Raw genomic sequence first — 26875 nt, forward strand, 5'->3', positions numbered from 1 at the left:
AAGAAAAACACTGTAAATTCAGGAAATGTCAGGAACATATATGTGTCATACAGAGATATTGATAAGACATTATATATTTTGGCAATAGTCCTCATACAGTTTTAGACATATCATAAGGTAAAACAAAGACTTGTTGAATGGTGAATTCTTAAAAATGTGCTCATTTATATGTTTATTTCAAAACTGGACTCCATATAGCTTTCCCCTACCCTAGGTGATTTAGGCATAAATCCTTTGTGACCTCCCAAGATCTCATTCAGCACAAAGATTGCAATATCATGAAAAGCTGAGATATTTTGTATGAAGAAATGTCTTTTAAATGGATGCAATTTAAATCTTATATTCTTCCTCTCTGATTTTCTCTTGCTAAATGGGCTCTTAGTATATATTTCTGTATTGGGATGACCCTTGTTCCTTGCGCTTTTTTTCATACAAACTGTTTGTAGTATTCTGTTTATAACCTGCTATTCCCTAGGAAGAGGTAGTGGATTTTAAGTGAAGAGCTTTTAGAGACCATCTTCATGAGGAAAATTATTTCCACCTTTTCAAGTAACAAATTTCATTTTATTTTGATTCTCCAGGTTCCTCCTACATTAAATGTTTGCAATTACTTTTCTATCAACATATATGAGTGTTGTGATTTTTCAAGACACCCAAATCTGCTGAGCTGACAAGTCCTCAGTTATTGGCAAGGTAGATAAACAAACTCAGGTTGCTTTTGTGGTTGATAAAACTGCTCCATTTTGTTTCTTAGGCATCCCTTTTGCAAACCATCACTACACCATTTGAGAGTTTCTTATAAAACATGCACCATTCAAGGATCTGTGGCAACAACATTTCAAATCTAAAAAGGCCCCTGCCCTCGGAAGGCAGATGAACAATTGATGCCAACAATGAAAATATAATAAATCTCTACGCTCTCTTAAGCACTGTTCTGAAATTAAAACTTCTTTTGTAATTCATCTTCTGGCAAAACCTGATTTGAATTAATGAAAATCTGTTTATAATAATTAAATTATGATGCATATTCATAAATTTTATTGTAGAAATATTAATATGCTTGATTTGGGGTTGCTGCCCCGGGTCCTATAGGGATGCCACGAAAGTAGAATACATGTATTATATTATTTTTCTAAAATTATAGAACCCTTTTTCAGATATATTTGTAAGAGTTTCAGATAAATGATTGTGACCTGTATAATAGGGTAGTGCTAAATCCTATGAAGAAATATTAAGTAGAGAAAAATTATAGGAAGGACTCTTCCCTTCCTTGCATTTTAGTTCTTTGATGCTTGTTACTTTCACAGCTCTCTGATATCTTTCAAATAAGATTTAATTTTTATTATGCATTTTTGTTTCATAGTAGGAATTTTGGATTACTCAGAAACTGAATCCTGATACATGATATTTTAAAAATATGTCATAGATGAACAAAAGTTAAATATCGTCAAATTCAAACATGTGGCTATATCTAAGATTTATTTTAAACACCATAGCCAGGAGAGTCTTGATTCCCAATATTATTGATTTTATTTTTCTCATTAGCACTAAATATCACTAAGTCGCTCTAATTACAAGGATGATAGACTGTGTCTAATTTTTCTCTTATTCCTGGGATATTATTCCTCTGAGAATTCCCTCAGCAGGATTCAGGTATCTTGTGACAGATCTGGGAAATAGGGCTGAGTTCATGTTTTTTCTCTCTCTATTTGTGGTTGAGAAACATATTCTTGAATTTTTAAAATCACTCTATGTTTGTAAAGTATTCTTTACACTGAAGTTAGTTTTATTCTAAAATAAAATCCTCTGTTCATTTAAGTTGATATATATCCATATTCACATATGTGTATATATAGCCACACACACAAACATATGCACACATTCACACATATCAGCTCTTTGACCTTGGGCAATTCAAACTTAGTGAGTTTTTTTTTAATTCATCTTTAATTGAGAATGATAAATAAACTTTCCTGCCAATATTACTCTTTTTACTGCTATTACTATTGCATTTTAGTGATTTCTGCCTCACTGGACTGTTTTGAATATAAAATGCAGGAATGAATATAAAAATCCTATACCAATGCTGTTTTTTTTTTTTTAAAGATTTATTTATTTATTTATTTAAACACTGGGTACAGTCAGAAGCACAGGAGGGTGAGAGAATTCACCAGAGCCAGAGTGGAGAGCAGAACAGGCAGATTGACGAATACACTGCTGAGGGGAGCAGCGGGCAGCAGGAGAGGTCTGCATAGCATGTGGGACCCTTGTCCAGTGGTGGGGGATTGAACCCATGCTGCAGAGGCTGCGGGCAGCTTCGCAACCCAGTGCTCAACCACTGCCCCACTGGGAGGCTCCCAATGCTGTTTTTTAATGTTATTTATGGTTCTTGTGATTAGTGAAATAGATAAGTGAATTACCTAGGAATATTCCAAAAGACAAGGTCGGGTGTGGGTGGCATGGCTATAAATGATAATAATTATATAAGGAATGTTTATCAACTCTAGAAAGTAATGATTTACAACAGGTAACATATTTATAAATATGTAAGTGTTAAGGCAGCGACAATGTTAGAATTGATGTAAGGAAATAAAGGTTATTAGATCAGCTTACCAAATAGCATAAAACATAAAAACTTCAAAAATTTTAAGACATTTTACACATGCTTGTACTTCTTTGATGACAAAAGAACACAATTATAACAAAACATCAGAAAGATACAAGGGATTTTTATTCACTCTTACCTAGAGCCATTTTATATCAAAAAACAAAGATTAAAAGAATAGAAAAAAAGTCTGGTATATATATTTTATTTTCTTGTATTTTACAATACTGTTGTCATATCAAACAAAATAAACTTAAAAATCAGATATAGTCTAGATTTATTTTCTACCTAATTTTTAAGTATTAGACAGGTTAGTGATGAAATATTAAAAGATGGTTTAAACTCCTAATTTTGAATTCTGTTTATAATAAAACATTCTTTTTGTTTGTTTCTAGCACACTGAAGAGGCAAAAGTTACTTCGAACACCCAAATGGTATATTTTTAACATTAATTGAAAGCAACAATAATAGCAAATTGATTTGCCATAGCTGCCTACTTATTAAGCCTGTGTAAGTATATTCACTGCTATTTTGAAATGATAATTAGCATTGCAGTCATACGAATATAGCTTTTATAATGATAGCAAGACTGTTTCGCTGTTGTGGGAGAAAGAAATCTAAACTGGACAGACAGACACTGGGTTCTGACACTCTGCCACTAATTATATGGGTGTTTGTGCAAATCCCTTAACCTCACTAGAATTTTGCTCCTATGTTGAGCAAAAGACAAGCTTGCGTAGACAACTTTCAAAGTTTCTTCTGGTCTAAAATTGTTTTAATTTTATAAACCAAGTACCCAGATATGCAAATAAGTAATTCCCCACTCTGTGAATCAACTTAAACTCTATTAAGCACTTCTGGCTGATACTTGACAGTATAATTTTCATTTATGCTCACTAGATTTTGTCTTGTGACATTTAAACACAATTAGATAATGATTATCCCTTCTCTCTCATTCATTGTAACTCGGGTGGCATCTAAATTGTTACAGTGCCATGTGAGTTCCTTGATCATTTGTGTCTGGCAATGTCGGCATCTGCTGAAATGCACATGATCTCCCCACCTGGTTCATAGGTGTTGAGGAATTCTGTGCTGATGTCCGCTGAGAAATCTGAATTAACACCTACAACTTCCTTTATGCTCTCTTATAAAGCCACATGGAAACATGTTTATGTTGCCTGGGCAAGTTTCAGTTTACATACACCTCAGGATTATATTTTAGAACATGAATGTCCAATGAAAGTCCTGAATCTGGGTTTGAGAAGCAGGGCAAGACTTCTGCATTCTCAGGGGCTCAGGCTTCTTGGGGGATATTTTACCCCTGACTAGAGCAGAGCTGGAGGGCTAGGCAGGCAGCAGCTCTGTTCAGCTACTCTGTCACAGCCTGATTTTCTTGCTCCCTTGCTCTATCTCCTTTTTCTTCTCTTAGAAGGATCTCTGTTCAATCTGAGAAAGGGAGGAGGGTATAGAGAACAGCAGGCATTCTGTAATACTATTATTAGACCAGGGACTTGGATCTACGAAACGAAACATTTGTGACTCAAAAATCCTTTCGTTTTGAAATACGCTATCATGGGTATCAGAATTCTCTCTTAAAACTGAGTGTCGAGCAGTGACTCATGTATTACTGTGTATTTTTGTAGTAAAGATATTTTCCTGAGGGTACTGTGAGGGTGGAGGATTTTGCTTCTTAAAACTAGGAAGGGCTTTGTGTGTAAACAGGCATTTATATTCACATACCAGTTCATACTTGGAAATAATATCTTTTCACATAAATTTCAATGTTTTATACTTTTGTTTGAATTTTTTATTATAAGCTTCTTTTGATAAATGATTCCTTTTAAAGGGCTAATATATTCATAAGAGTAATAGAAATAGAATTTTTTTTTTGCTTTTCTATTTCATTTATTTGTCTACTAAATAAAATTTTTAAAAATATATTTCTGGCATCATGTGACAGACTATTTTATATTATAATGTATTAGTTTCTGAACGTATAAAGGCCTTGCAAAAGAATCTATAAAAGAATGCTTTAAAAAGTTGTTCATGGATACAAAAGAAATACAAGTATCAATTAAGAAATAAAAGTTTGCCAACATTATTTTTGGTCAATTAAAAAATATTGAAACTTCAAAGGCTGACACCCTGCAAGGCAATTTGCTACAAGTAAAAAGCTTAACAAGTTTAAACTCCCTGAATCTATGATTACTCTTCCAGGAATTTATCAAAAGGAAATAATTAAATAAGCTCACAAAGACTTATGTACAAGAATGGCTGCAGAGATAACCTAAATGTTTACTTACAAGATACAGATTAAATAAGTTCATAACATTTATATAATGGAACACCAGTAGTGTTTCAATGTAATGATTTAAATCTAAATTTATTAGCTTGAAAAATTCTTTCAAATATAAGTGAAAAAATTTAAAAGGTATATATCAAAAGAATATGTGTGGGATAATTTAATTTTACTAATAGAAAAAAGATGAAAATGATTTTAAAAAGTAGTATTATGGGTTAGTTTCACTTTATTCTTTTTTTCTTTTTTTCTCTTTATTTATTTATTATTATTTATTTATTTATATATTTTTAAACAATATTTGCCTTCTCCTACCCCCTCAGATTGAGTCCCCATAGGCACCCTCGTACCTTCACCACCGTCCCTTCCCTCTGATCCCTCTCCCTCCTCCTCCCTTGCAGTATGTCTCTGATTTATAGTTATCTGTTTTTGCTTTGTTGTATTTTGTTTTGTTTTTAAAGTTTATCAATAGTGCAAAATTCTGAGGATAACTAGTCATAATAAATATTATCTTTTATGTTGTAGTCCTGAATAGACATTGGAAATTGTGAAGTTATTTCATTTTCAATACTTCTGGAAACAGAATACTTTATACACTCTTTACCATATAAAATTTAGTGATTTGGGTCTAAAATATTGCAAATTAGAATTATAACTAAATGCCATTTAGTACTCAGAATGACCAATGAAATGAAAAAGAGTGAAAATAACAAAATTCGGTAAGGATGAGGAATAATTGAAGTTTGCCTTCATTGCTATTAGAAAGGGAGACTGAAAAAAAAAGCTTTGGAGAATTCTTTTGACATTTTCTTATAATGTAAAAAATATACTTACCTACCCATCTATTCCCAAATTTTTATTCAAGGAAAATGAGTACATACATCATTAAAAAAAAAACCGACCATGTGTGTGGTTCATAGTGACTTATTTATAATGGTACAAACTGCATATACCATAAAATTTTCAGCAGTAGGAGAATGAATAAGCAAACTGTGATGCATTTATATAATAGAGTACTATTCAGCTGTGAATATGAATTCTATTGGCATAAATAAGAATATGAGTAAACCTCAAAATATTATGTTGAACAAAAAAGTCAATTGCAAGAGTTCATTTATTATGAATAAATTTATGAAAACATCTTTATATTATATTCACTTACAATGTGTCATATATTTTGATCATATCAGTGACTTTTTAAATTTAAAATATGTATGCAATATATATGTGTGCATTTGTCAAAACTCTTCAAATTATACTCTTAGGATGTTTTTGGATTTATTTTATGCAAATCATAAAAGTTAATAGACTGAAAAACATTTTAAGTGTGTACATTCATTTTTATATACTCACACATACACACTTAGCTAACTAAGTACAGTTAACAAATTTTATATGAATAGCTAGGTAAATGAGTCAGTATCGTTAAAGAAATCTGATTTGTGTGTTTGGGCAAAAGACTTAGCATTTTTAAGCTCAGTTTCCACCAACTCTAAAATGAATAAAATAGCACTTTACTTAGTTTTTGTGTAATCATTGTTCTCAGTTATAATGGACAAAGTGCTGTCTCTGGCAGTAGTTCTCAGTATATCACAACAAAATCTATTGCAACAATGTAGTATTTCTAGAGCTCTTCTTTCCCATCTCTTACTTCTGCTCATTTCTTGCCACAGTGCTAAGCATGTATTTGATAATAAGTATTTATGGAATGAGTAATTAACTATCAGAAAATTGTGATGAAATTATATACAATATATGTGGCATTTGGGAATTTTAAGGTCAAAATGGAGATAAAGTATGACTGAAGTATGTACAATAACTCACTACCCAAATTATCTTATTATATATAGAAGTCATTAATGGGTATATTAACTAATGTAATGAGTTAATATACTATGTGACTCCCCGAGTAGTGCTGTGAAAAGTACATATCAATTAACAATTTGTAAAAATTAAAAAGAAAACCTTCAGAATGGCATCATTAAATATGTATAAGCCCCTAATAAATCAGAGATAATGAATGCTATACTTCAAACAACCAACTTTGAAAATCTCAAGAGAATATTTATAGTGAATTATGACCATCTTGGAAAGAGAGGCCATGGCAGGGGCCATGGGCAGTGATTTATTAAAGTCCTTACTTTGTGTGAGAAGTTGTGTCCTTCAGTCAGATGCTCATAAAAATAAGGCAACTTGATTTTTCTGAAAACTTTAAGAGCCTGGCTACTGGTCATTTCCTGTTCAAATATTCATATTAACAGACTGAAGCTTTAATTCTAAAAATACACACTAAAGTAAGCTACACAAATTCCAATCATAGAAACAACACTTACTTGGAAATTTAAATTACTATAAAAGTGTAAATGGAGTAAATAAAATATTTGAACACCTACAGGATTCAGAGGAACAGACAGAAATTAGGAAAGAAAGGGAAACATGCAGGGAGAACAAGTAGAACACTTTTGCATTTACTTCTTTTAAATTCCTACAGTGTGGGAAATATTTAGAAATGAATGTAACTGTTGTAATCATGGTGTGGGCATATCACTCTAGAGCAAAAGCTTCTTTAACCAAAGCTCCCCAAATGAAAAGTGTTCGGTGTTGAGCACCTGAACTCCAATTAATATTTCAATAGGTTCTCTTGACTCCATACATAAATATACTTTTGTGAAGTGATTGAAGAAATAGACTTTGAAGACAGTACCTATCTTTGGTTCATCAGAAAATGATACATTTCTTCTTGAGTAGAATGGGTGATGAATGTGAACAAGGTGCTTCAGTTATAAACAGTGAAAATGTGAGTACAAGAACTATAGCAGAATTAGCAGGAGTGCAATTCGATCTTAGAACAATACGTTGTTACATTGGTATGGGAAGTGGTTATTACAATAAGCCATTCAAGATTCAATTTCAATATTTGAACTTGACATATATTTTGTAAAGTTACTTATCACTAAGTCTCAGTTACCTCAATCACAGAGTAGGAAAGAATAGTGCATCTTATGACTACTGTGTGTATTTGTGCATATACTATGTATAAAATTCTTAACATAGTGACTAGGATTGTATCAGATAGTTATTATTGCTCCAGAACAAATGAAAAACCCAGTGGCTACAAACAGCAGTCATTAATTACCATGAATTGCATGGCAAAGGGTCAGGTGATCTCAGCTGGACTCAAAGATTTTGTACTCTTTGAGGGAGGTCAGGTCTTCTTGGACAGCCTTGAGTGACATGAGTGTGGACACTTGGTTATGCTCCACATGTTTTTCTTCTTTCAGAAGATTTGTTCTCATGGCAATGGCAACAGTGCAAGAAGGGAGGCAATAATATACAAAGTCTCTCAAATCTTAGACTTGAAAATGGCATTTAAATATAGCAGAAAATGGCATTTAAAGATTTATTCATTTATCCATACAAGCACTGGGTACAGTCAGAAGCGGGGAAGGGTGAGAGAATTCACCAGAGTCAGAGCGGAGAGCAGAGCAGGCAAACTGACAAAGTACACTGCTGAGGGGAGCAGCGGAGGCAGGAGAGGTCTGCATGCCATGTGGGACCCTCACTGGTGGCTGGGGCACCCTGCACTGTAACCCCAGTCCCCAGTGCTCCTCCCCCCCTCCCTCTGATTCCTCTCCCACCTCCTCCCCTGCAGGATGTCTCTGATTTATAATTGTCTGTTTTTTGTTTTTTTGTGTTTTGTACTGTTACTGTTTTTTTTTTACACTGGTGTGTTATTTGGTTCCCCTATATTCCTCTTATAAGTGAAACCATCTGATATTTTCTTTTTCCTTCTCACTTATTTCACTGAGCATAATTCTAGCTCCATCTGCGTTGCTTTGCAGGCTCCGTGGGAACTAAGATACATATTGATAGATTGGGAAACTAGGCACCACCTCCTTAATAATAGAAACTAACAAGTCATATAGAAGGGTAGGCATACTCAGAGATAGAAAGAAAAGGAGTCATTAATGTAGTCAGTCTACCATAAAGAAAGTACTCAAGAAATCATTACCATTCCTGCAGAACATGGATTTTCAGTAAAATCTACTGTTGATGACAAATTTGGCAATTTTTTTCATATATCTATGAAAATTTACTTGTATTACTCTTTTAATTGGTATTTATTTTGATCATCACATACTTTTTTTTCATTAAAAGTGCATGGCACTGATATATAAGAGGAAAAAAATACATACTTCTCCCCAGACTGTCCCTGGCCAGGGAAATGCAAATCAAAATGACAATGAGGGCCTCCCAGGTGGCGCAGCGGTTGAGCTCTGGGTTGGGAGGCTGACCACAGCCTCTGCAGTGCCTGTTTGATCCCCAGCCACCAGTGAGGGTCCCACATGGCATGCAGACCTCTCCTGCCTCCGCTGCTCCCCTCAGCAGTGTACTTTGTCAGTTTGCCTGCTCTGCTCTCTGCTCTGACTCTGGTGAATTCTCTCACCCTTCCCCTCTTCTGACTGTACCCAGTGCTTGTATGGATAAATGAATAAATCTTTAAAAAACAAAACAAAACAAAAACAACTGTTAAAAAAATGACAATGAGATACCACTTAATACTGATGACTATAATAACAAATGCCAACAATGATATACGTGTTGGTGAGAATGTGGAGAAATCTAACTAACATATTGTTGGTGGGAATATTAAACACTGGTTTGAAAAACCAGTCTAGAAATCCCTTGAAAGTTAAATATAGAGGGCTTCCCTGGTGATGCAAGGGGTTAAGCACAGAACTGTGAGGCTGTCCACAACCACTGCAGCAGAGTTTGATCCCCACCCGGCCAGGGAGCAACCCATATGGCACAGCAGCACAGCAGACCTCTCCTGTCTCATCTTCCCCTCCCTTACCACCCCCTCCAATCCCCCCAGCTCCAGTCCCCTCAGCAGTGTATTTCAGTCAGTCTGCCTGTTCTGTTCCCCACTCTGTTTCTGGTGAATCCTCTCACCCCCCGCACCTCTGGCCTGTACCCCAGTTCTTGTATGCATAAATAAATAAATCTTTAAAAAAAGTTAAATATAGTTATCATGTGACCCAATGTTTCAGTCTCCTATGGCTGCTGCAGAAATTATACAGACTTACTTACTTTATGAAAACAAATTTATTATCTTAATTTTCTGTAGGTCAGAAGTCTCACATTGTTCTCACCAAACTAAAATCTAGGTGTTGGCAAGTCTCTATTTCTTATAGAAGCTCTAGAGGAGAGTGCGTTTTCTTGGCTTTTCCAACTTCTAGAAGGTGTCCACATTCTTTGGCTTATGCCCAGGCTCTCAGGCTCCCATCTTCAAAGCAAGTAATATTGGATTGAGTCCTTCTCACACTGAATCATTTTAATCTCATCTGCCACTTTTTTTCACTTTTAAGCACTCTTATTATATTGGACCATTTGACTAATCTAGGGTAATCTCCTGATTTTCAGGTCAAATTATTATCAACCATAATTTTATCTGTAACCTTAATTCTCCTTTTCCATTTACCATAACATAGTCATAGTTTCTAGGGATTAGGACATGGACATATTTGGTGGACCTTTATATTATGTCTACTACAGTTGTAATTCCAATCCTAGGTGTATATGTGAGAGAACTGAAAACATATATCCAGTAAAACTCATACACAGTTGTTCATAGTAGCATTATTCAAAATAGCCAAAGATTGGATACAACCAGACTATGCATTCACTGATGAATGGATAAACCATTTATGTAGTGTGGCCTTTACACGATGAAAAATTCACATTCAGAATTTGGACAATCACAGAATGCTGCATGGAGGATATAAAATTTAAGCCGAACTTTGGAAGAAGCATAAAACAGATGGAACAGAATTAATGATTTTTTTTCTTAAACTAAATGAACGTTTTAATTATAAGGTGTTATCACTCAAAATTACCACTGCACCAAGACTCTCAATATAGATATGACAGTGTAAGTCATTATCCAATTTCAGTATACATGTGTTTTCTTTAATAGAGCAGTATATTATTATTCACATCAAATAAGATGTGTGTTCTGTGATTGGGGTGTTAAGGGATAATAGAAGCCAGAGCTGCTTCTGTTTGTGAAGAGCATCTTAATCCTACTTCCTTTAAATAAAATAGAATAGATCAGCTATTGTTAAAGAAAATATTCACAGAATCTACTCTTTTTTCAAACTATGCATTTTGTACTTTAATCACACTTTGAGTATTTGCAAATGTCTGTAAATCTGACAAATACAGATAGTTATTTGCATTTGCCCTTTTTTTGTTCTTTCACCCTTTCACAAGCAAGTACTCTCTTTACCTATGGGGAACCAAGTAAAGATTCATCTATTTATTATTTATTATTTTTTATATTGTGGCTATTTTTGTTCAGTTTGCTCAATTGTGTTTGTTCTTCAGCAATATAGAGTATTTCTGAAATTTTCCATGCAAATGAGAGAAAAAAAAACACTGATGCAATTGGTACTTGGCATAATCTTGGAAAGGGTGAATATATATGGCTTTCTTGATATCGTGAAAGATGAGTAAGTTGTAAGACAAACCTCTAAACCTGAACTTATAAATCGGGAATTGGTAATTGCTCCATTTTTGTTGTTACCTGCTTCTTCAGTGGTAGTTGATTTGAATCTTTCACTGTTTCATAAAAACTTTATAAAGCAGACTTCATGAAATTGAAGTTAGAGTAGCAAAAAGAGACAAGTTACATCACAGTAAAGCAAATGGTGAAGATACGGAGTAATTCATCGACTCATTCTTTCTGTGGAAGTGAAACTATTATTATTTCTGGCAGATTACCTAACCCTGCAGAAAATGCAGACTGTGTATTTGAAATCCAAATGAGTTTTCTGAAAATTCATCACAGAGGTTCGATGAAGACATGCCTCATCAGTATTCAGCACTTCTGTCTTAAGATGAAAGAGTAGAAGAATCTCCTCAGGTGGAGAAAAAATAGAAGTTACTTTATCTGAGCACAAAAGCTGCCACCGTTTACTCATACTCAACTCCCATTGACTTCAATCAACTTCACCCTCTCAGCAAGAACTTGTCTGCGGGATAGAAATTTGTACTTCACTAATAGTATTACAAGGGGATCAAGGCTTTCATAATGAGTTTAACAATTTGGACACAGAAAAAATTCTTTGGGCAATGGAAAGTCCTAGAAATTCTGCTGGTTTTAGTGAATTTTATCTTTTCTGGAGATGGAATATTTTAAAGTAAGGGGTTATATTCATATGAAAGTTTAGTTTCTTGGACCGCCATGCTCTAGTACACAAATGGTTTCTGCTTATAGGTCGAAGATGGGGTATTTGTGTTTCCACATCATGAATTTGAATTATAATGGATTTGATGATAAGAACAGCAACATTCTTGACTTCAATTCTCTTAGCGTCCTTGCTTTTTTCTCTTCCTCCCCTGCCATTCCAATTTATTAAAAGAGAGTGAATAATAATTATGATTTTTGAATTTACCCTGGATCAAGTAGTGTGCTAGTTAGTTTTATATTTATTGTTTTGTTATTTCTTACTAAATCACTTGATGTAAGAAACTCAAGGCCAGAAAGCAACTTTCCCATTCACATACCAAGAGATATGGGATATAGGAAATCAAACTTAAGTCAACTTGAAATCAGCCATGTTAATTTATCAGTTAATTGAGGCAACTTTTGGGCCTCCCCGGTGGTGCAGTGGGTTGAGCGCTGTGCTGTGAAGCTGTCCGCAGCTTCTTGCAGTGCAGGTTCGATTCCTGGCTGGCGAGGGACAGACCCACATGGTGCAGCAGACCTTTTCTGTCTTGCCTGCTGCTCCCCTCAGCAGTGTCTTCAGTCTGTCTGTCTGTTCTGCTCCCTGCTCTGTCTCTGGTGAATCCTCTCACCCTCCTACACCTATACCCCAGTTCTTGTATAAATAAATAAAAGTCTAAAAAAAAAAAAGAAAATAACTACAACTGATATTAAAAAATTATTTAAAAAAATTGAAGCAACTGAATCTCTAATTTCTCTTCTGTTTAGATCAGTTGAATGTAAGTCCTTTTTTCCTGATACCCAAGTTTATATAAAGGAGCAGCACCAGTGTTTTAAGTACAGCTCCATAGGTGGACCTATCACATCTAAAGTACATGAAGTGGTTTGAACAAAACTAGACCAAGTTTCAGCAGAGGGGGTGGGCTCTGTGCAGTGAATAGCAGAGCTGGACTCTGGATCCCAGGCTCCCTGTCTTAAGTGAGGCTATTCTTCAAGTCAGGAGATGTGGAGCTCACCACATAGCCACCTTGGCAGACAGCAAGACGGCAGCAGTCCTTCCTGGTGACGTGATGAGGTGATGCAGTCTCCTGGATTCTGGACACGGTGTCTTCCTGTCTCCTACCAGACCAGACACCCCTCGGGCTGTCAGGATGTGATGTTCTCCCAAGCTGAGTAGTAGCAGGGCGAGAATTACAGCCTCCCAGAAGCCTTGGAAAGCCTTGAGGAACCTCCAGGACCCAAGCTCAGACCCCTCACTTTTAGGCATAGGACTTATAAACTAAAACCACCAGATAAAAGGTATCCTGTCTGATCTCAACTATGGGATATGAGAGAAAGAGCCAAGGCATAGCCAAATTTGCCTTTTGAAGAAGCTATATCAACAACAACAAAAAAGTTTTCTCTGGGCAAATTAGTATCTTCAAAGAAAAGACAGATGTCAAGGTTTATGACATTGCTAAAACTTCCAGAACCCAGAAGATAAGGCTGTGATCAAGAGTAAATTTTAACAAATCTCCTGTTTTTCTCAGTGCATAGACAACATTAAATAGGTTAACTGAACACCTTTCCAGATTCTCTGTAAAAAGTCCTTGAAAATGTAAATTGTTTTCCTTGAAGGCTATGTAAAATTATCATCCTGATGTTCAGAGATCAAGCAGCTTTTCACAGAGCAATCCAGAGGCTGTTCATGGGCTTAAGTCCTCAGTCTTGATTCTTTAATAAGCTCACTTCCTTTTGTTTGGCTCAAATTATTTGTCAGCAGGATAACTAATGGGGGTGTGGGGAATGACTATACTCCAACTGGACAAGGTATCATCTCATCCTGACAGTGCCAGACAAAAGACCTCATGAGACCTGAGGGTGAATGGAGCTCAGAAGCCCCGATGGAGAAGAGGGCATTGGCTAATGTGCTTGGTTCCACTGGACCTCAAAATTGAGAGGGAGAAAGGGTAAGAAAAATATTCTGCATTTGGTCTAAGCCAAGTGCCCACCACCTTTCAGGGTGATTTACTGGCCTATATACATGTTATGAAAAGCCATTGTAAACCTCTCTATATAAAGGAAGAAGTTGTATACATTGTAAAAGCCGTTTTATAAATGGCAATTAACAGCAATAATAATCTTATAGAAAAGAAATGTCCTCTTTCAATATGGACTGATTAGACTTTCTAAATGCATATTTTAGTGGGTTAGAAGAGATGGAACACAGGCCCTAGGGAAGGAGTTTTACCTTCTAGACTGGTCATATTTAGAGATATAATTTTTATGTTATTACTGTTGCCTTACGCATGAATTTTTATACCTAGGTTATGTTACCCATCATCTTATCTCATATGTTCTATGCATTTCATTTTACTTTATTGTGCAAATAGTATATGTAATGGACAAATGAATCCTACTTTGCATTTAATCTTTCTAGATATTAATGAGGTTGCCAGGCGATGTAAGAGCTATTGTAAACTAATACGTTTTGTCAACTTTGTGTTAAAATGTTCAGGAAAGACTACCTTCTGAAAGGAACTGTGGAAGTGACAAAAAGTTATTTTTTGTCAGATTAATTTTAATACCCATGGATTCTATTAGAATTTCTCCTAAATTTCTTAAAGAATTTAGACTCTGGAATTTGGCTGCTTAGATTATAGTCTTGGTTCAATAACTTGCTTAGAACACTTCAAATCTTTCTTAACCATGAAATGAAGATGATAATATTACCTGCCTCAGTTATTCTGAGAGTTAAGACAAAGTATAAAATAAACCTAAAGACTTAAAGTGGTTACTGGTTTATAGTAACTTCTCAGTATGAATAATCCATTCTTTCAGTTCTGTGTGGCAGAGTGTAGCATGATTTTAGCAGAATATAGCAACAAATGACTCTGAGAAATAGACTCTTAACCCGTTAAGAGATAGGATCAAATTCGCTATGTAAGACAGAACCATTTATGGTTATCCTTCAGAGGAGAAGTGTGCATGAGGAATCTTGTGGCAAAGCTTGTATCAAACTTGAGGTTGCTGTGATAGTTCAAGAAAGCTTTGATGTGATCCCACATGAAATGTTAGAAATGGGATGTATTAGAGTGGCATGAACATGAAGGAACATGGCCCGTGATGCATTGAAAATAGGTGTTGAGAAAGGGAGTGAGATCAGAAATAAGTCTTTTTTTTTTCTTGTTTGGATAACTAAATAGATACAAGTGCTAAGACAGTAAACGCAAAACACAAGGCAATTTTGGTGCATTGATTATAAATAATACAAGTTTTAAATATGTTAAAATATGATTCCTAAGAAACCTTCAAACAGATATGTGCAATACGCTGTTGGAGGTAAGTGGCAGGAGTTTGGAAGACTGGCTTGATGTAACTGATTGAAATTCATCCAGAACATAATGACAGCTAAAGAATGGATCAGACCACTGAACTAGTGAGCACAATGCAGATGAAGGGTGGAATTGCAAGAGGTGAGAGGAAGAACATGTTTAAGAAAATTCTGAGCCATCCCTTACTCAGAAGAGAATGAGGTTATAGAAAGTCAAAAGTGTGAGCAAAGTTTTAAAATTAAATTAGTACACAATTGTGTGAAATTTTGCAGAGAGGAAGTAAGATAACTGAAAAGACCCATTGGATTTTGTGACAATAGATGTCACTGATCACCTTAGTGAATGCAGGGCCAGGGAGTGAGATGAACAGAAAGCAGATTGCAGAATTTGTGAAGGAACAAGAAGGAAGCAACTGGAAACATTAATGAAGATCAATAATTTTTTCAGAAGCTTAACAAATGAGAGAGGAGTCATTTGCTAGACGAAACCTCACAGTTGAGGATGTAGTTTTATTCTGTTTGTTTTATACTTTAAAAATGAGTGTACAGACTATGGAAATGAGACTGTCAGGCAGATCAATTCACAGGAGAAAGGGCTTGTTTTATCATATCAGTGATATTTAAAGAAATCATTTTATTTTTATTCAGTTGCCTACCCATTTTCTTCATCTCAATATTCCCTCCCTCTTCTTTAATTCTTTCCCCCTTAGCTCTTCTTGGTGCATTTATGCTTACTGTGGCACTTATACTTTGCTGTTAACGTGTCCGTTAGTACCCCCATTCATTTGGAGCTCTCCTATTGCCTACCCTGCTCTCTCAGAGATTTTGCAAGATTCCTATCACTATTTTGATGATTTTTTTCCCTGCCGTTGTGACATTGTTGGTAATGTTGAATTGATGGTGATGGATAATACTGGTATTTTATTCCGGTAGCACTTGTGTGGTTTATCAGTTATAGTCAGTGCTTGTACTCAACCCAGTGACCTATGGAGAAACCTGGTTGCCAAATACTTGAATTAAGGGTGGATATAGTTGCATAGTATTTTGATACTATTTAAATAATAGTTTCGAAGCAAAAAGACACACAGCAAGGTATACACAAAAAACCTGAAACAGAACCTCAAGGGCAAAAATTATGTAACAATTCAACACTGCTATCTCTATTTTCACTTTCAGATCATCTTTTTTGGGAAGAATATGGCAGTCTTAGCAGTAAAATGCTTAAACCATCAGGGGAAATCAAAAGCTCTAAATGGAAACCCATTTTATAAGTGCTTCAGAAAGTGATCAGAAAATAATGTTTTTAATATGCTCTTGTCTCTGAGATTGTGAGCTGCTGATGTAGATGGAAGACAAATAGCTGCTTTTTCTCTCTGGACCATTGTGCTGCACATTGAGTACACTAAGTACATTTCACTGCTTTGCAGCAACAGAGGAATTGTAGGACACTTTCTTAGTTTCAGAACAGACACCCCATGACCGTCAGAGCCACTACTCATGATTACATACAATTTCTAAGAAAAATGCGGTGCTCAGATGCAATTCAATTTCAACCATAGGATGTTTCTCCTAGCAGCATGGTCACATACTATTGTGGGGGATATTGCATGTTAGCTAAAGGGGCAACCTGTAACACAAGCAAATAGGAAATACATCTCTGATGAAAAAAGATTCTTAGAAAACCTCGTCTATGTATATTTATTTTTACAGTTAAAAATATACAGTGGAAGACCTAAATTTATGGTCTGGAAGAAATGGTAAAAACCAAGTTTAAACAGCAGGCGTGCATTCATCCCGGTCTAGTTCCCAGTGTGGACTTTGGCTGTTACTCTGTGGGACCCAGGGCTAATTACCTAACCTCCCTGTGCTGTAATTTCTTCAGCTACATAAGACTATGATATTTATCTCATAGGGTTATAATGAGGCTTATCATCTAGTATGCAATTAAATTCCTCCAATTATTCCTGACTCTTTCTCCCATGCTATTCATTCGTGGAGATACATACAGAGAGATGAAGAAGGTGTGGTGGGACTCAGGAAACAAGAAATACAGCCCTAAACAGTTACTAAAGGAGATGGCAGGCTTTAGGAAAACCAGAAAGATCTTTGTTCGCTTCTGCATCTGCTCTTACTGAATTTTGCATGGTAATTCTCACATGCTATACTATTATTTTGACATTCAGACATCATAGGACATGACATATTTATTTTTGTTGGGGTAAAGATACCTTGGCTCTTGGCCCTTTCTCGGAAGTATTAACACTTTTTAATTCCCTGAACTTGATACCAAAAAGACATATTTATCATTGGTGTAGGAGGTTTATATCTTTGTTCCCTATATTAAATGCTGGAATCAATCAAGTGAAGTCTTTGTAACATACAGCCTCTTATACCAGAGACCTATTTATTAGAGTGGAGTGGACATGCTTCAGGCTCCTGTTCGTAAGGTGAGATATGGTCTGAGCATCCATCTTTCCCCCAGTGGATGTGTCTGGTGGTTAATATAGTGATAGTGATTCTTAAAATCAAGTTCAAAATGTCATGCAAATGAATAAAATTTGGATTGTACTAACCTCAGCCAAAACCGTTGTCCAAAACTGAGTCTTATCATGCTACTATGATATTCATTTTTTTTGCATTATATTTTATTGTGGCTATGTAGGTTTACTATGTATGACTTAGAGATATAGGTTCACGTATCTTGAGATGTATGTTGCTTCACCATGCCCACCACCAAAGCACACATAAACCTACACCATAGGGGCCTCCCTGGTAGTGCAAGGGGTTAAGACACAACCTATGAAGCTATAGGCAGCCACTGCAGCATGAGTTGATCCCTGGCCAGGGAGCTACCCACATGACACAACAGACCTCTTCTGACTCTCCTGCTGCTCCCCTCGGTATTTCAGTTAATCTACCTACCTGTTCTGTTCTCCACTCTGTCTCTGGTGAATGCTCTCACCCCCAACTCCTTTGGCCTGTACCCCAGTTCTTGTGTGCATAAATGAATAAATCTTTAAAAAAAAAACAACACCTCCATCTTAGATCACTGGGATCCCTCTCCTTTTTCTTCTTGTTTCTCAGACACTGCTTCTAACAGTCTCAAATTAGTCAGTTTCCAAGGTTTGTTTGGTTTAGTTTTTTGTCTGTTCCATTATCTTATTTCTTTGTAGTTCACATGAATGAAGTCATGTTTTGATCAACCTCCCTCTGAGTTATTTCACTTAACATAATCCCCTCCACCTTTATTCATGTTATTGCAAATAGTAAGGTTTCATCTTTTTTTTTTTTTCAATAGCTGAGTGGTATTCTATACTGAATAATAACACATCTTTATTCATTCATCTATCATTGAACACATGAGTGGTTTCCATACCTTGGCTGTTGCAAATAGTGCTTAATGAAGATAGGAGTGTTTGCTTCTATGTATTTTATTGTTTCTGGTTTTACATCCAAATCTTTAATCCATTTTGAATTAATACTAGTGCATGATGTGAGACATTGCTCTGTTTTCACTTTTTGTGTATATGGCTATCAAATTTTTCCATCACCATTTGTTGAAGAGACTTTCTTTTCTTTAATTATATACTCCTAACTCCTTTGTTGTAGATTAGCTGTCTAGATAAATGTGGGTTTGTTTAGGGGCTCTCAATTTGACTCCATTGCTCTGTGTCTACTTTTTATTCCAAAACCATGCTGTTTTGAAACTACAGCTTTGTAGTATAGTTAGAAGTCTGGGAGAGTGATGCATCTGTTCTTTTTTGTTAGGGTTGTTTTGGATACAGGTGGTATTTTGTGGTTTCATAAAAATTTCAGTTAGAATTGCTCCATCTCCTTGAAGAAAGTCATTGAAACTTTGACAGGGTTTGCATTGGGATTGAATGGATCTGTTTATTGCTTTGGGTAAGGTGACATTTTCACAATATAAATTCTTCCAATCCATGAGCATGGAATATCTTTACATTTCTTGTGTATTATATATCTTTAAATAATGTTTTATGGTCTTTGTTGTATAGTTCTTTCTCTTCCTTTGTTAGGTTTATTTCTAGATTTTTAGTTCTTTTTGATGCAGTAGTAAATGGGATTGTTTTCTTGGTTGCTTTCTCTCTTACTGTGTTGTTTGCCCAGGTGGAGCTATGGTTTTGTTTGATTTGAACTTATTTTATTTTTTGCTTTGCTGACTTCTGGTTTCTGTGGGTACTGAGACCTGGCTTTATAGTTGTTGAATCAGTAGTTTGAGGAACCAGGAGGGTTCCCACTTTCATTGTAAATGTGTTTGGATGGGTACCTGGTTTGTGGTACTGCCAGTATCTCTCCTCTGTGGGTCTCCATATCTGAAATTTTATAGTCTGTTCACTCTCAGTGTGCTTTAGGAGGATGAGTGCAATTTAGAGTGCCACCTTTGCTCTTTTCCTTATTAGGGACCTGGTTGTATAGAGCATCGTAGCCTCCCCATGTGTGTTTTCCCTCTTTCTTTTCTTTTTTTTTTAAGATTTATTTATTTATACAAAACCGGGGTGTAGGCCAGATGTGCGGGAGGGTGAGAGAATGAGAGAATTCACCAGAGACAGAGTGGGGAGCAGAACAGGCAGACTGATGAAATACACCGCTGAAGGGAGCAGCAGGTGAGACAGGAGAGGTCTGCTGTGCCATATGTGTTTCTCCCCAGCGGGCTGAGATCGAACCCACGTTGCAGAGGCTGCGGGCAGCTTCCCAGTGCGCGCTCAACCTCCTGTGCCACCAGGGAGGCCCTGTTTTCCCTCTTTAAAAGATGTGTCACCACACCATTTTTGCTGTCCCTTCCATAAAGCATCTGACTGAATTATCAGTTCTGTAGGTTGGTTGGTTGTTTCCTTTCAGGTGTTTCTCTCACTTCGAGTTCAATAAAGCATGAATCTCCTCAGTTGATCTTTGATGTGTAAGTGGTATTTCAGATACATCCCAAGCCAAGGGACTTTCTGGGTGTAGTATCCCTCTGATTAATAAGTTAGATGTTCTTCTTAGAAACAAAACAAGGAATCTTCTTTATTGCCTCTTGGTAAGTCAGTCTGATTTCATTTCTTGTTTTTCTCTCTTGGTTCTCTGACCCATCTTCCTCTTCTGTTTTATGCATAAAGGAGAATAGACCAATTTTTAAGAGACTTAATTATCTTCTTCTCTCTTGATAAATTTAGTAACACTAAGCACTAGAATTTTCCCCCCACTAATTAACAGGTGCTCAATACAATTTCCAGATTAATTTTGCTTTTATAAAGGATTACTTAAAACTCATGAGCACATTAAGCATATTAGGAACATGTTCTTTTTTCTTTTTTTTTCCCCCCATGATGAAGAACCTCTTCCCCATATCTATTAAGGCATAGGAGTATCTTAATACATAACAATGACTGCCTTTCACAGGTTTTTTTTTTTTTTTTTGATGAAGCTTCTTGGAAGTTAATTGCCTTTTGCAGTAGCTGCTTATGTGCAGTAACCATGGCCTTCCAAGAGCCAAAAATGGATGGATGAATAAAACATAGGCATTCACTATGGAGTAGTCTTAATATGCTAAATGCAAAATCAAGGCCACTGATTGATAAAATCTGTAGTTGTAATAGGCATGTATCCCACTTAATAGATAATATGGAGTGTAATTAAGATGAAGATATTAAAGAATTCAAGGGAGAGTAAAAAAAAAAAGGGGAAATGTTGAGGATGAAGAGCAGTTGAGATCAACCTTAAGAGCAGGTTAAGTGAACTAAGTTGTGCAATTGGCTGTGAGAGTTTCTATCTCCCACTGGAGGGGATTTCCAGCAGGCTTTGTTTGAACATTAAGGAGCCTTGGCCCAGAGCCTAGAGAAAATGCATGTTTCATGCATTAAGAAAGCCAGGTAGGCAGTGGCTATTACATTAATACTCTTTTTCAATTCAGCCTCCATATAGTAGGGAAAAAACCTTGTGTATTCCTTAAAATACAAGACAAACAATCCTTGTATCTCCCTCTCTTCTCCACCTAAGGGGAAAAGAGAGACTGTCTTGATGCCAGCAATAGTGCATAAATATATTCTGGGAAGAAAACCTTGTGATCTTATCAATTTGGCTCTGATTTTATTAATAACACATTGATAACTCCAAAATCTCCCCTTGCTCTAATACCTTTAAACTTCAAATTTAAATATATTTGTGTAAATCCAACCCACTATTAACATTTAATAAGAAAAATGCAAGGTTACCAGGTGAGCCAAAATATGTTTATTAGAGAATAGCAGAGAAATTTGTGGGACACAGATTTAGGTAGAAACCTAAAACATGTTCCAAAGATGAACAAAAGGATTATTTTAATGGAAATAAAAGAGGAAATGAAGTGCGTTTCTAAAGTAAACTTGTGTTAAAATCTTAAATTCTTCTTGGTTATGCACAATTAGTTGTTGATTCTATCCTCCGGAAAAAAAAGGTCACAATCATCAAAACTTTCAATCAGAGATTTCAGTTCTCCTGCTTATTTCCCAAACATGTTGAAATAATTACTGTTTGACCAGTCCAAACATCTGGCCTAATTTAAGAAAAGACAGCAAAGGGGGTTGTCTGCAATGGTTGCCCCAATCCTATTTTAAAATGATAACACTTCTGCTATCTTTTCACACCACCAGTATCCAATTTATTAATTGGAATTTTTGAATTGCCATTCAGCTACATTTATCTGTTTCTTTAAACATTTGTAAAATATACAACAGTTCATATTGTTTTAAAAATCTCTATATAGTTTAGTTGGCTAGCCCTCATTTTATCTTACTAATAATTTTTTTAAGGTTTGTTGTGTTTGTTTTCTATAATAGATATACCCATATCCAAAGTTGATGCATACCAGGGCAGAGAAAGGAACATCCCTCATCTGGCTGAAAAGATTGAAAGGAGAGTTTATACCAGAAATTGGGCTTTTGGTAAAGGTGGCATTGGGTGAATTTACTTTTGACACATTAGCTGTCAGTGAACTGGCTTACTCTCTGTAACCTTAGGAACTAAATTTAAAAGGTTGCCTCCTGCCTTTTATAAGAGTATTCTTTTTCCCCAAATAAGAGCCTGTTTTCAGGCAAGTGGAATAAAATCATGTGAGAGGAGAGAGTTCAAAATAATAGGGGGACTGGTATACTGCATATTGTTATTAACAACTAGAAAAAACTGTGTGAATATAAAAATGAACTCTCCTATTAGATTAAAAAGTACAGAACCATATGATTAAAGAGTCAGTATTACAAAGATCTTATGACTTCAAGCGACATGTTTGGAATTCAAAAAGGATAGTAGCAAGGATGATTTTAAAGCTCACTGAAAATCGGCATCTTTTCCATTAAAAGGGCTTGTTTTTCTTCTGGTTGCAAAAGAAAACCTTGTTGGAATAGTGACAGACTGTCAGTAGCAACTGTTGCTAAGAACAGGAGTACAGCACAGACAAAACTGATTATGGTTTGGGCTGGGATGATAACTACCATTTGAAGTCCTTCTTCTGGAAGGCACATTAGCTTCTTCGAAGTGAGAGCATTCAGAGATGGAGACATACAACATTCTACTTCTTTTCCACAAGTTACTAGCGCCTAACTTAACACTCAATGGTTTGCAAATGTAGGTTGATTTCCCTCTTGCTATGTTATATATTTATTTCTCCATCAATTGCTGGGTGGGCATAGAAAATTAAAACCCAAAAGAAATTATTTTACAGGTTACTTGTATTACTATTCTTTTAAAATATGGTGGAATTATTGATTGAATGTGATTTAAAAGAAAAAAAAACTGTTAATTTTATAATAGATATACATTTAACTCCTCAGATTTATCTGTTGTGTTCATCAGAAAGGGTGAAATTGGAAAAATAATTCAGAGCTATACAATGCAAAACTAAGTTTTTCTAGGAGAAAATAAATTTGATAAGGCAGAAGTGTTTTTAAGATTCTGGTTAGAAATTCTTCAGGTTGTCTAACAGCGTAGTCTAAGTTGACAGTACAGTCTCATAAAAGCATAAGAAAATATAGAGTGGTTATGTAAAATATAAGTCAAAGAGATGGACTGTGAGAGAAATGTTAGAAAGCAAGGAAATTCAGTCCATGTGAAACCTTTGCATTAGTCCTTAGAAATTCAGCAACCAAACTCATTCTATCAACATAAAAGGACATTTTCCCCTTATTTCCTTTACATCAATGATAGGGCAAATCTGACTAAATCCACACATTTTCTCTCCACTTGGAAAACCATATTGCCATTTTTGATTTCAGGGTGAGAGTGCCATTGGTGTTTTCCCTCAGTTTGGGACCTTGGCTATCCTTGTAGAGAGTTCTAAGGTTTAGTTTCATTGTTTCTCATTTGTTCCTGAAGTGTTTTATACACTTAGCTATGCTGACCCCTGTATACTTTCTATCAGTTCTTTGAATATCATCAGTTTAGAGTCTGAGGATATAAGAAGACATTTACTTGTTTCATTTAATTTAAACTTGGCATTTTAAAAGAGAATTTCTTTCTAAGCATGTATATCCACACTCTGCTGTCCTCTTTGCTGAATTGTTTTATTGTTATTAACAGGCGCCAAGGACTTTTCTCAGCTTTTTCATTTCTATCACTCTTCTCCACAACTTATACAATCTGTTAGATGTTTTATATTCACCCAGTATACAGCATTTTGAATTTTAATGGAATATTTATGCTCTGCTTATTTCTCCTATCTCCTGAAGAGTGTCTCCTGAAGAGTTATGGATATGGTTATAAAATCCAATAAAGATGCATTTGTCAAACTGATTTATTTTCCAAACTCTGTCCCTGTTAAATTCATAAAAGAAACCAGATTTCCACAGATATTTGATTACTGTAGTGGAAATGATAAGAAGTGCAAGAGTCAGTCAGGCACAGATATTAAAAAGAGCCACACAAGAAAAGGCTCTGTCACTTATACTAAATCGTTCCTTCTCAAGAGATGAGGCAAGTACATAAGTAGAACAATTAATCATAAAGCATGTTAAATCATCAGGCATGATAAAAGTTGGACTTTATGAGTCATGATAATTAGTTCGGAGAAATAGAAGGTATAACTAAATGAGAAGAACTCGCAACCGGATAAGTTCATTTCAATTATGAATTCAGCAGTCAAAGCAAATACTTTACAGAAAAAAAAATGGTCTCCTAGATTTATTTAGTGATTACTGTAAAACCTACGTTTTTAAGTCATGAGCTTTCAGCACTACCGTGTGATTTTATATACCACTTGATAAGTAAATCAATAACTGGTCAAAACCTCAAAGAGATTTGTCCTCTTATTTCTTCTGTCTCCTTTTCTTGTCATCTTATTTCCACAAAATTCAATGCCAGTTTTTCTTTTGTCCCCTGGCTATTCCATGCAGTAGGGTCACAATAATAATAATAATAATAATAAAAATTGTACCACCCTGGTTCATCTGTCACAAGCAAAAATAGCTGGAAATATCCAGTTTGAATTTTTCCTTACAACCAGAGAGGGTAACTCAGATGTCTTAAGTGTGTTTCTAATAAACTGTGACTACTAATTTTTTAAAAATATTTTTAGTGTGTTAATTTTGGTTGTGACATGGCTTCCACTATTGAAGTGTACCAATCCACCCCTTCTGGCATTGATGCCACTGACTGCTAATTTTTTTCCAGTTTATATTTTTTGTCTTTTCCCCTGTCATTTAAGATGTAATCCATTCATTCTCTGGTTACTGTGTTCACTCCACTGGGGAAGTTGTTACCATTGTGCTTCTTTCTTCACCGTGTTTGCTCCTAGGTTAGACAGTTATGAGCATTTGCTATTTATGAAATTGACCGAACCATTTTTTTGGCCCAACTTCAATAGGCACTGTGTTGCATTTCTTTTCTTTCTTTCTTTTTCTTTTTTTAAAGGTTTATTTATTTATGCATACAAGAACTGGGGTACAGACCAGAGGTGGGGATGAGAGGATTCACCAGAGATAGAGTGGGGAGCAGAATAGGCAGATCCACTGAAATACACTGCTGAGGGGAGTAGCAAGTGAGACAGGAGAGGTCTGCTGCTCCCTAGCTAGCTGGGGATTGAACATGTTGCTGCAGAGGCTGCGGATAGCTTCACAGTGCTGTGCTTAACCCCTTGTGCCACCAGGGAGGACCTGTATCTCTTTTTTTAACCTGTTTTTCCATTTGAAATCCTCTTTACACTTTGAAGAGACTTTGAAGATACAGCTTGTTGACACATTCCTTTTTGTCACCTCAGTTTTCCAGGACTCCCTTACAAGTGACTGTGGGCTGGGCCAAAAGATAATCCTATTGACACAGATTTGATCATTTTCAATCTTTTTACATTGTCCATGAACCAAACTTTCTCCATTTTTTCTCCTTTTACACCCAGACAAGCCATATTGGGTTCTCTTTTTGGGTAAGTTTAGTGAGCCTTTATTGTCTGATAGATTAGAGGTGAACTACCTAAAAGTATTAGCTGTAATGATCCCAGGAGTTAGTAACAAGATTGAGTTTTATTTCTTTTCGTGTGTTGGGTCAAATAAAAAGCCAAGTATACAGTCAAGGTCTGGGGAACAACTGTTTTTGTCATATATATATAATATTACATATATAACACATATATAACACATATAACATATATAATATAACATATATAACACACACATATAAAACATATATAACATATATAACATATATAATATAACATATATATATAATTTAATTCTGTGTTACCTTTATTCTATAGATGTGATATTACAAACCAGAAGTATTTGCTAATTACTGAAATATTTCCAATAGTTTCATATACATGTAATTGGTGCTCCTATGTTTTATCATCATGTGAAAAAATAAGGCAGTTGTTCATAAACATTTGTGTCCCTCAAACCCCCTAATTTGAAACATTAAATGTCTTTTGGAATTCATGTTTAATTTTTCATATGATAAGCTAGACCTGATTAAATTAGGGTGGAATTGTAAATTGCAGAACTATTATAATACATTTAACCTTTATCTTTAAAAGTGTTTTACCATAATTTTCATCAAAATAACTTCAAATCAGGATAGCTTTAATCTTTGTTTTGATGATAAGGAAGTAAGGGAGAGGGAGAGGTTAATTGAGTCATCTGGAACTGTACAGAAAGTCAATAGCGAAACTTGAACCGAAAATAATACCTACTCCCCCAGTCAATTGATTAAAATACTACCTTCTTCTATTCTGTTTACTTCTCTACTGAGTGGGAATAACTAACTTAAAGGAAAATCACAGTTTGAGAGTTTTAGCCTTTTATAACATATTCTTAAAAACACAAAAGAAAAAAAATATAAACTAGTAAAAATACTATGATGCTTATGTGACCTAGAGATTATCTATATAGTTTTTCAAAGACATTGTGAAATTCAAAACAGTTGAGTCTCATAGCAAACACTTTTTGGAGCAACATGTTTATAGTTATCTCT

General features: G+C 35.4%; 1 long non-coding RNA gene across 1 annotated transcript in view; it reads left to right on the top strand.

Annotated features, from left to right (window-relative positions):
- Nucleotides 1-593: 593 nt before the first annotated feature.
- LOC129144952 (uncharacterized) overlaps nucleotides 594-26875 on the top strand; it is a 54782-nt gene continuing 28500 nt past the window's right edge. Inside the window, exons 1-2 of the long non-coding RNA XR_008549810.1 lie at nucleotides 594-693; nucleotides 3001-3115. This is a non-coding gene — a long non-coding RNA (uncharacterized LOC129144952). The remainder of the gene's footprint in view (nucleotides 694-3000; nucleotides 3116-26875) is intronic.

Source organism: Talpa occidentalis, unplaced genomic scaffold, assembly GCF_014898055.3.
Source record: "Talpa occidentalis isolate TD23 unplaced genomic scaffold, MPIMG_talOcc4v2.1 talOcc4.8, whole genome shotgun sequence".
Lineage (NCBI taxonomy): Eukaryota > Metazoa > Chordata > Mammalia > Eulipotyphla > Talpidae > Talpa > Talpa occidentalis.